Consider the following 11325-nt stretch of genomic DNA (forward strand, 5'->3'; position numbering starts at 1 on the left):
ACGTATGAAGTTATGTTGATTGTCCCAGCAACCCTGTGAGGTGAATGTTTATGGCTTCATTTTTAAAGATGGAAGAACTGAGGTTCAGAGAAACTTAGTATCACAACGCTAGTAAATGGATGAGCTAGACTTATTTTCTACTTCTTCAGACTACAAACAATTCCTCTCTACCCTCAAATCAGGTCAACTTTCACTGCTCTCTACATCATTAATGACAACACTTATTTCTCTAATTTTGTGGACCAGATTCCTGAGAGTTTGTCATGACACTTCCCAATCCCTCATCATTGCTCTTGTCCCATTCATTACCAATACATATCTATTTCACCTCTGAAATACAACTAAAAGCCATCCACCTTGCTTTCTCTCCACCTCCGTGATACTAGTACCTTGAGCCATCATCTTTCCCTGGACCCCTTTCTTAGGCTCACTCACATTCACTCTGAAGCTTCCCAATTGAGTCTCCAGGATGCTGTCAATGTAGTGTTCCTGACTGCTGAAAACTCTCAGATACAGTCTGGCCATTTCCTACCCCTCCAAATACTGACTCACATCCTGTCCTACTACCTCTCGGTTGAAGCATCCTTTTCTCAGGGAAGCTTTCTCTGACTTTCCTTGATTATCTGAATCCTTCCAGTACAATCTCATGGGAACACATAACTATACTTTATAGCTTTTATTCTAGTAAGACTTTTACACTTGTTGGCCTGATATGTCGCCGATGCCTGTCTCCTACACTAGAAGGGTAGGTAGGTCCTTAAGTGCAGGCACTTTAGTGTCAGGATGTAGGGTGATGCCTGGTTCAGACCAAGGATTTGATAAATTTCATTGAATGAAAGTTGAGCTGCTTCTTTGCTCTTTTCCTGCTCTCTTTCCATTCCTGTATCCTCATGCCCATCCCATTCCTTGTCCCATCTTCACAGGCTCTTGCTCTTTCTTCATCTTAATGGGAATGAAATGCATGCCAAAGCAGTAAATACAGCAACTACACATTGCTCTCTCTAGAGTCATTAATTTCTACTAAAACACTCTTGATGCCTTAAAAGACAATTAAATCATTCTCTAACGCTGAGATTTTAGGCATCCCTGTGGGGTGGGAGAGATGCACTCTATTTCCTGAATTCTCAGGGTAAGTGCTTTCCTGTTTAACCAGGCTGACACTGGGAGGTATCTTACTCTTGCTGCCTGGGAGGCGGTCCTGATATAACTGTCATTGCCCACCCATGAACCTTCTTGGTCACAGAAGTTCATATTTTTTTCACTTCTTTTGAGTTCTAGGCATTATGTGAAATCAGCCCCCCACATCTGGAGAAGAGAAGTCACATGCTTCTCAAAGGAATGAAAAGGAGGAAGAGCTCCCCCAGGCCGGGGGGAGATCCTCTTTCGGTTCAGGTGGGACTATAGGAAAGTTGTCTGGGCAGATATCCAGGAGATCAGTGGAAGCCACCAAGAGTGTTGCTTCTGAACACACTCGTGGACGTGTGTCAGAAGGGCTAAAGAATTAGCTCACTCACAAGTGTAGTCACTTGGTGGGTATACCTGCATTCCAGGTAGAATCATTAGAGGAAGAAATATAGTTCTGGTTGTGATCTTTTGGTAGAGACTCAGAGACAGTAGAGATGCCCCCTAAAAAGAAATGCTGTCTCCTGGCACAGAGCATGACAGCATGGTGTGGAAAAGTGCACGCACGACAATTCTGATTGAAACATGATTTAGGAAAGCTGGAATCTTAAACAGTTTTCTTGCCACATTTTTCATTTTATGTATGCACAGGAGGAAGACATGATTTTCTTTTTAAAAAATTGGTCGAAATAAGCCAGTTTTGTTGTTGTTCAGTCCCTAAGTCATGTCTGACTCTTTGTGACCCATAGATTGCAGCAAGTCAGGCTCCCCTATCCTTCACTATCTCCTGGAGTTTGCTCAGATTCATGTCCATTGAGTCAGTGATACTATCTAACCATCTCATCCTCTGCTACCCCTGCCTCCTGTTTGCCTTCAATCTTTCCCAGCATCAGAGTCTAAAAGAATTCTTTCCATAAATGTAGTATAAAATGTTTCAATGCTAAGAAAACACTCTTATGATCTAAAAAGATATTTTTCTTTCTTAACGATGTATCTTACAAGAGATGATATCTCAAGATCAATGAAAATAAGTCAGAAATACAGAGTCACTTGATCTATGTCTTGATAAAGCCATTTCTGTGGACTGAATTGTGCCCCCACCACCAAGTTCATATGTTGAAACCCTAACTCTCAATGTGATGATATCAGAGATGGGGCCTTGGGGAGGTAACTAGGGTAAGATGAGGTCATGAGGGTGGGGCTGCCATAATGGGATTAGTGCCTTTATAAAAAGAGGGAGAGATTGCTGTCTCTCGGTCAAGTGAGGACATAGTGAGAAGAGACCTATCTACAAGCTGGATAGAGAGCTCTCACCAGATATTGAATTTGCCGACACTTCGATCTTGGACTCCCCAACCTCCAGAATTCTGAGAAATAAACACTTGATACTTAACCACCTGTGTGTGCATACTAAGTCACTTCACTTATGTCCAACTCCTTGTGATCCCAAGGGCTATAGCCCACCAGGCTCCTCTGTCCATGGGCTTCTCCGGGCAAGAATACTGGAGTGGGTTGCCATGCCCTCCTCCAGGAGATCTTCCTGACCCAGGGATCCAACGTGGTCTCTTATGTCTCTTGCATTGGCAGGCAGGTTCTTTACCACTAGCACCACCTGGTAAGCCCATTCAACCACCCAGTCTGTGCTATTTTGTCATAGCAGCCTGAGCTGACTAATACAGCTGCCCTGCTTCCCCATCAAACAGCACTACTTGGTCCCGACTAGCCTTAGCCAGGAGCAAACTCTTGTCAGGGCAATTAGTCCACAGGACACATCCTGTCCACATCATAGGAACAATATAAGATTAAATGTGACATTCCACTGGGGCAGGATGTAATGAATGAGAGTGGGACAAAGAGGGTGGGATCTGAGGATAACCTTGGGGACAAAATACCTTAGAGACCCTAACACATCAAGACCCCTGGAAGACCACTGTTATGAACTAAAGCCAGGGAGATGTTCTACTTACTGTCCACAAAACGAGTGAATTTTATCCATGAATTTACTAGTCCAGTCCCTCCTACCAGTGCTGTTGGAAAGCTTGCAAGCTATCAAATTACTGAGTGCAAAATGAGTATTTTTTGTTTTGCTTCTAAAATGTGTTACTTTGGGGAAAGCACCTTAAAATGGGGTGGGGGGGACTTACATTTGAGATAACGTAGATTGCTATAGAAGAAGCTGTTATAGCAAGAGTCTCAAATGCAAAACCTATAAAGGACAAACAGGGGACACTAAGAAAAGAGGACCTGGTATGAGACGTTAGAAAGTATACCACGCTTCACTGAAAAGCAGGTTTTAAATCACCAAGTGGGCAAAAGTACACAGGGGACACCAATGGTTGCTTTCTACTTCTTCAACCTCTTAATTGTTTACTTGAGAATGCCTCATCCACTCCCATGCATTTCACATCCTACGAATACTTATTGACTGGCCTGCCCAGCACTGTGCTAGGTGCTGTCAATACTCATAACTGTCCAGTGAACTGTGTATTCATGTCTCCAGTGATGGATGAGGAAATTGAATCCCAGAGAAGTTTAAGATGACTTGGCCAAACCCACCATCCACCACCTTGGAATAAACCTGGGAAACACTGCTATTCTTTTGTTTCTTAGCTTTAAGCCAAGTATATCAGTTCGAGTAAACTCGTTATCCGTTCTCTAGTAGTTTATATACAGTTTCGGTCCCCAAGGCAATAGATGATGAGTGTGTCAGTACAGATCTAAATAACTGCACAATTAGATACTTGGGGTGGGGGGTGGATAAATTGGGTTTAAATAACCAAGGCCTCTGCTGCAGAACAATACCTATAAATAATGCAGTTATTTCCTGGCTCCGGCCTTTTGACCAAAATTCCTTTTCTGTCATGTGTTAAAACAAAAACTGTCAAATTGAGGAGGTTCTGCTTAATTTCATCTCCATCTCAAGTTTAGACAAGTGAAGAGCAACTTGCAAGAGAGTGGGAGCAGTCAGAGCCAATCTTTATGCAGACCCAGCTATTAAGTAAGTACCACGCACACTGGAGAGTGCTCCATTCCACAAAGTGCTGCTATTCATTTTTATTTTCCTTTTAAGTACAAAATAAAATCAACTGAACCCTTAGCATTAATATATAAAGCAACTCAATTTCTCTGAAAGATTCACTCACAGAAGATTTCCTTATACGTGACTGCAAGCAATTAATTAAAAAATGGAAATGTATTTTTACATTTAACTAGAAGTCCTAGTCTAGTCATGTCTATTACCTCACCAGCCAAGCTTTCTTCAAATATAAATATATTTTAAATTGGTTTTGCTAATGCCTGAGATATTTGCAAAATCCTACTGACGCAAAAAGTGTGGGTTAGTTGCTCAGTCATGTCCGACTCTTTGTGACACCATGAACTGTAGCCCAACAGGCTCCTCTGTCGATGGGGTTTTCCAGGCAAGAATACTGGAGTGGGTAGCCATTTCCTTCTCCAGGGGATATTCCCGACCCAAGGATTGAACCTGTGTCTCATGCATTGCAGACGGATTCTTTACCTTCTGAGCCACCAAAGAAACCCCCTACTGGTGCAAACCAGTTATTAATTCATGATCCCTGATTCTAAGCCTTACACCTACAACTTAGCAGTAACAGCAGATGCTCTTACCTGCTTCTTAAGAATCATCACTAGTCAATTAGTAATTTCCAGTGGGTAAAAGCCAGTATAAAACTCTGAAGTTACCTAGTACTCTGAAAATCTCTCTTCTTAACATGGTGCCCTAGGAACCCCTTACAATCCAAGAAAATGTGGTCTTGAAAAATACATTAGCAAAACAGAAAAAGGTATCACCCAGCTCCCTGTTATCTAGAGATGCTCTGTGGGGAGCAAGGGGGCATCTTTCTTCTGTAAGTAACCAAGTTCGTTGGCATCTACTGGACATGTTCTGATGTGGAAATTATCTGGTGAACATCTTGACAGCATGAACATCTTGACCTGTGTGTTAACCTGTTTTCTGCTCACCAGTTGGAAAGCTTTGACTTCAAGAATGTCCCTCAGGATGATCAGCCAAAAAGTAAGTGGTCGAGTAAGTTTGCAGCAAATCATACTTCACATGCTGCACACCATTCAGGCAATGAGATTACTCTTTGCAGAAATGCTACCAATTGCATGAACACTGAGTTTAAATTCATCTGTGTCCTATATACCCGCTTTTCCTTTTGAGTACTTAGCAAAGGACTTCAAAAGGCACTCAATAAATATTTGCTGAATGAATGTAACAGGAATTAATAATGCAAAATGTTTTTGAAAAGGTAATTGATGACAAATGGTAGGCAGAGAAAGCCAAAGAAAGTTCACCAGGGTTAGGAATGATGTGTACAAATTTGGTACAGTATCTAAGGAAAGAATTTACATTTAATAAATAACTTTGGAAACCGGGTTCTTTTGTGTCATTGCCTCTGGACCAGGCCACACTGGTGGCGGGAGAATTTGAGCCAAGCAAACTGTGACAGCAGTTTGAGAAAAAGAATAAATGATGATTAAACATTAGAAAGGAAGCCAAGAGAAACCTTTTGCCATCAGCTTTCTAGGGGATCTTTAAGACTAGAAAAACAATGACAATGACAACAACACACACCCCAATACTTCTTTAACTTTGTTACAGAACAAAGGGGGCAAACTGAGTGACATACAGAGGACCTTGGCCTCCCCATGATAACATGAAAGATGATAAAAAAGAATAAGGTTATGTTTCATCCGTGTTGAGCCTTGAGGCTCAGGTTTTAACACAGTAGTTGAACTTTCCCTGGCTCTCTCTGTATTCTGGGCCTGGATTGTCAAAGACAGTTTCCTAGCTTTTACACAGAAATTGATCCTATCTGTACAACGCATTGGGGCAAGCTGAGGAAACTAAGTGGTCCACAGATAACCCTCAGGGGGATATGCCCATCCCAGGCACAGCTTGATGGCCCAGATGCCAAGGGGGATCAACTTCTGGGCATGTCTGCAACTCGCTCATCATCTACCAGTACTCCATGGCCCATCTTTCACAAAGCTTTGCCTTAGAGAATGTTTCTCAGGATGATCAGGCCAAAAAGGATCCATCAGGTACATTTGCAACAAATCATCTTCATATGCTGCACTTTTTTAGGGTGTCACAACATATATGAGCAAAGGACGATATTAAGGTTCCATTACTTGCTTTTTTCCTCCCATGATTTTTCAGTCTCCTTATCCAGGACACTTACTAACACCTCACAGACCTAAACACACAGCACCAGTGACTGGAAAACGACTAATGCGGCACCACTGCACCTTACCTGCCTTTCACTGGAGGATTAGTTCGGACCCTGAAATAACTTTAATCTTCAACAAGAAATCCTGTTGGGACGCTATGAATACCAAAGCGTTAAATACAATAATCACTCTTGTTACCCCCAAATGAGCTGCCCAGGAACCAGAGGTAAGTAAATTCAGGAGTCAGGGATCCCAGTCACTGACAGTAATTCATCAGCCACTGGCAAGAAGAACGCTAAACATGAGATTCCCCAAACCCAAGCTTACCCCCAGCCCTCCCCACCCCAGGAGACAGATTTATCTTTCTAGTTATATATTCCCTTGGCCGTTGATGTAATTAGTGTATAATAACTGTGTACATATCAACTCACAGAAAAAACAGCGGACGTGCTAGTCGACTTAGCTGGGGGCCATCTCTTCAGCAGGGTGAGAAAACCAGGTATAAACATCTGTTATTAACTGTATATTTTAAAAGTGTTTTGTGTCTCCTGGGTTACTGATTCCCATCGAAAGCAGTACAATATCAAGACTCCTATTTTTCTGAGCAGCAGTGAGGAGATAACAAGCTTTAAAACATCTGCATTAGGCTCCTCAGTTCTGCTGCTTGTGTTATGAAATTTATTTACTAAGACATCTGCTGTCTTATACACACACTGCTTTTCTTGGTTTCATTCTCACTGAGATGAGCAGGTTTCATTTAAACTGTGTTACTGCAAATAGTAAGGCTTTTGCAAGTTGAGAGCTCTAAATAAAACTGGCCATAGCTTTTGTTTTTATGAATAAGCAGTTGCCAATTCCTGTATTAAATCTCACTATTAAATGGACTATGACTTGCAATTTTTAAAAAAGTGGCCATTCGCTCAAATCTGCTTGTTTGTGCTGGTTACTTTTCTTGAAATTAATTTAAGAAATTGATTTCTTAATACGACAAATTGGAAATTGGGTCTGTGCGCCACTTGCCTGCTCCCCAAACCCTTAGGATTAAGTCACTGCGCATGACAGAAAATGACAGTATTTCTCTGCAAGATGAAAAGTCAAATCATTCAAAACAATTATCCAAGCTCACTGAATTAAGAAAATCACCTTGCCAGAAAAAAATATATATATACCCCATTCCAAAATCATTTTGGATGGTTTTACTAGATTTTTTAAAAATAAACTTCCTTTTCAAAAGTTTTACCTAAGCCCCAGAACTCAGCTGGAACGGCTTTTTCTTCTTTCTCACTCAGTTGCCTCTTATAATTGAGCATTCCGCAGTATTACTAAAATTCCCCTGCAAGTCTATTAAACACTTTCACGTTTCCCTGTTTAATTACATTCAGACTTCAATTTTTGTCCACATATAGAATAGAGCCAAATTTTAACTCAATCGACCACAATGCCTTTGACATAAAGCCTTTCTACATAGTCCCTGCCTTATATATAAATAGACATATGCTAACTTGTCAAAATGCAAGAGTGGGCTTCTTTACATTGTCTAGAACAAAGAGCTCAGCTCAGCTTCTTTCTTTTCTCAGTGTCTCAGAAGGTGTCCTTTATTACATGTGCAGGATGGAAGGATTTTTGCTGCCGCATGAATGAAAAATGATACCTTCAGACTGCCTTTTTTGTGACAAATTGCACTTCTACAGACTATCACTCCGCCTGTAGTTTTTGGAACCCCACTTAAAGTTACTATTGACATCCTCGGGGGCTCGGCGTTCTCGCGAAGCACCCCAGGGTTCCTTTCCACTCTGCGGAGTGCAACAAAGATGAGAAAGTTTGCTCATCGTGGTAGGAGAGAAACTCCTGTGTAGTTAAAAAAAAAAAAAAAAAAAAGCCAACGCCCCCCACCCCCTCCTCAAACCACCAAAACACTCTAAGGTGCGAAAATCACTGCCTCTGTGGATTCTCGGGGTACAAAACAGGCAGGAAAAGTTATCTGGAGGTATTCGCGAAGCCTGGTGTTTGTTCAGGAAGGAGCTGTGGGGTGAGAGGCTGAGCAACGCCTCTGCCTCCACTTCCTGGGTGAGACCAGCGAGGCGTGCCCCTGAGCAGCAGCATAGAGAGAGAGATCGGTAAGACTCACCGGCTTCCCCATTTTTCCCAGGACGGGGTTTTTGTTCCTCAACTGTGATCTGGAAGAGGCAAACCTGTAGGTCCTCCAGGCAGCCTGCCTCGGATCAGCTGAATGGCTGGTGCGATCAGGAAGCTTGCTCTGTCCAGCTCGGAATCACTCCCCGTCTCTGGGCTGTGTGCTCATATGCCTCCCAGTCAGCGCAAAAATCCGCCAAACTCAGGTCAGCCTAACAGGTTTCCTTATATAGGTAAACACGAATTGCATTCCTGGTGAAAGAAGTTAACTAGGAAGCCCGGTAACCTGGTTAACTCTACACACGCCAGAGTGGCTCAGCGTCAGCCAGCCTGAGGAGGCTTTGGTTGCAGTACAAAGGGATTTGTGCAATTTAATTAAAATCATCTTTATTCCAGCAGTCTGTAAAATTGGCCCTTCTAGTGTAACTGTGAGTCAACAGCTAGTATTTTATATCATGAGCTATGACCGACTTTCTATTATATAAAGGCACTGTAGGGAGAAAAACCAAAGCATAGGATATTATCAGTTGTCTTTTATGTTTTTAAAACCAGGGTAACTTTTCTTGAAATTATTTTCAAAGAAGTGAATAGAATGTATGATGGGACGAGAATACGAATAAACCTCTATCAAGTAAGACCCCCCAATGCCTTATAGGAACATAGTAACTAATAGTTATTCAACTTTTCCAGGCCTTTAGTAGATAATACAATAAGATCATTTAGAGTTTACTCCTTTTACAATGCAGTAATTGCCACTTTTTTTTAAGGGTGAAATGACACATAATATCTATTTATTCCCTGAAATAACCCTCCTGAGCCCACATATTAAAGTGTTTGATGGTTTCAGGAAAGAAATCTAAGACTTGTGAATTTGCATAATTACATGGAAAAACATTTAAACAACCTCTTAGACTTAAGAAGATAAGAAAATGTATCTTTAAAAGTACTCTGTGAAAGGTTTAACTCTAGGCTCAAAACAGTTTTTAAATGTAAGTATGTAACACATCCATTGTCTAATAATTGGCTCTTCTCCTCTACATTTGGCTACAATTGGCTCTTCTTCTCTACACAGGCCTGTAGAGAAAAGTAATAATTCTTTTTAAGTCTAACCAATTCCACTGAAGTCTCACTATGAAGAACAGACTCAAGACTTAGTATCTGAGTGCTGGAGGTGAAGACTGCCTGCTAAATAAAGCTTATCTTAAAATGAATCATTTGTTTCTATTTCATCCACTGGTTGACTGCTCCTTGAGTAGTGTGGATCTTAGCAAAAATAGCTCAGTGTTGTGTCTTTGGTCTCTGCTCAGGGAAGAGGAGAGAATGAATGTTTACAGGCTACCGAAGCCAGCACCGACACAAACCTATCATGAAGGGTTTCTGTTAAGAGCAGGAGACTGCAAAACAAACAAACACCACACGGGCATTTTCCACCAGGCAAAGACTTTTCCATACCATTTTTCTTTATATCTCTACCGGAAGCATGTGTTATTATTTCCTTTTCAAGATAACAAAATTGACGTGCAGTGATAAGTGACTGGTCTAAAGTCTCATGATCCATTTTGTGGCAGATCCAAAATCTCAGATCTTCTAGAATTTACCTCCAATAGAATTTTCAAAAATAAAATCCACTTGAAGAGACAGAAAAACATTCAAATGGCAGATTTCCATGTTCAAATATCATTTTTAAGAATCATATGTCCAGAGAGTTTAAAGGTAACATACCAACTGATTAAAATACTTTTATGAAGTCATAACTTACTGCTAAAATGATTGCCTTTACCTGACTCCAGAATGATCCTAAAATGAGATATTAGGTGCATTTTTATTGAATATAAATTTGGGTTATAAAACATTATGAAAATATAACTTTGCAAATATTGCACATGTTTTTCTGTTCAGAGTACACACATTTCTATGATATCAAGTTAAGACTCATCTTGACTGCCCCACTGGAAGGAATATTAGTGTTTTCTATTTATTGGGTTTTCATTAATCTTAAATAAAACTCTGTGTGCCATGCTAGGTAAATGGCTTTCACTAATATAGTCCATTTATGATCCTGCGCCCTTTATGTTCTTATAATTCCCGCTGAAGCAAGTTCTGTTTGTGCAGGAACTTTAGACTTTATTAACATGTTGATGCAAGACAAAGAATGCATTTTTTCTCCAGGGCAGGCTAAACCTTTAAGTGCCTTAAGCTGGCCTCCAAATTTGTTCTTACAATTCTAAGCAAACAATCATTTGGGCTTTAAACATAAAATATCTTAGGCTATAATTATTGAACTGAAAGGTCAAAATGAAATTTGGATATGAAAGTAGCCTATTTCAAAGTGGGAATATAACCCTCTGCTAAATCCATCTTGGATGCCTCAAGAAATGGTTTGGGAAAGACAGGGTCAGGGAAGCAACATGAATTCAACCTAACCATAGAGGACCCCAATGAGAGAATACATACAGCTGAATCATTATACCATGCCCCCAAAATAGCATTTATGGGAAATGAAATAAAATACAAGACCTACTTGAAGGGGAGAAAATATCATTGTGGTTTAAAGAAAACATCAGGGGATAGATTTGAGAAATTCCCAATGACATATAACTAATGAGTAGCTGAGCTATAATTCAAATCTCGGTCCATCAGACTCCAGAACATTTGCTCTTTCTACTGAAGCCTGGGTGCACCATGCTATCCAAGAAAGAGCAAATGCCTGAGAAGCAGATGCTCCCATTCTGGTTCCATCTCTTCGTGGTGTGACCTTGGGTAAATTACTTGTAATGTTTCTGAGCCTCACCTCCAAAACAGACATAAAAAGGGCTGCCTATCTCAAAGATGATGGAAAGTATCAAATTCAAATCATTCCATGTATTTTTTGAC

The 11325-nt window shown here is 40.8% G+C and overlaps 1 protein-coding gene across 1 annotated transcript in view; it reads right to left on the reverse strand.

Moving 5' to 3' along the window:
* Positions 1-8719, reverse strand: part of MID1 (midline 1) — a 278177-nt gene extending 269458 nt beyond the window's left edge. The window contains exon 1 of the mRNA XM_027533216.1: positions 8447-8719. The gene's annotated coding sequence lies outside the window, so the exon portion shown is untranslated. The remainder of the gene's footprint in view (positions 1-8446) is intronic.
* Between the last annotated feature and the right edge of the window lie 2606 nt (positions 8720-11325).

Source organism: Bos indicus x Bos taurus, chromosome X (assembly GCF_003369695.1).
Source record: "Bos indicus x Bos taurus breed Angus x Brahman F1 hybrid chromosome X, Bos_hybrid_MaternalHap_v2.0, whole genome shotgun sequence".
In the NCBI taxonomy this organism is placed as follows: domain Eukaryota; kingdom Metazoa; phylum Chordata; class Mammalia; order Artiodactyla; family Bovidae; genus Bos; species Bos indicus x Bos taurus.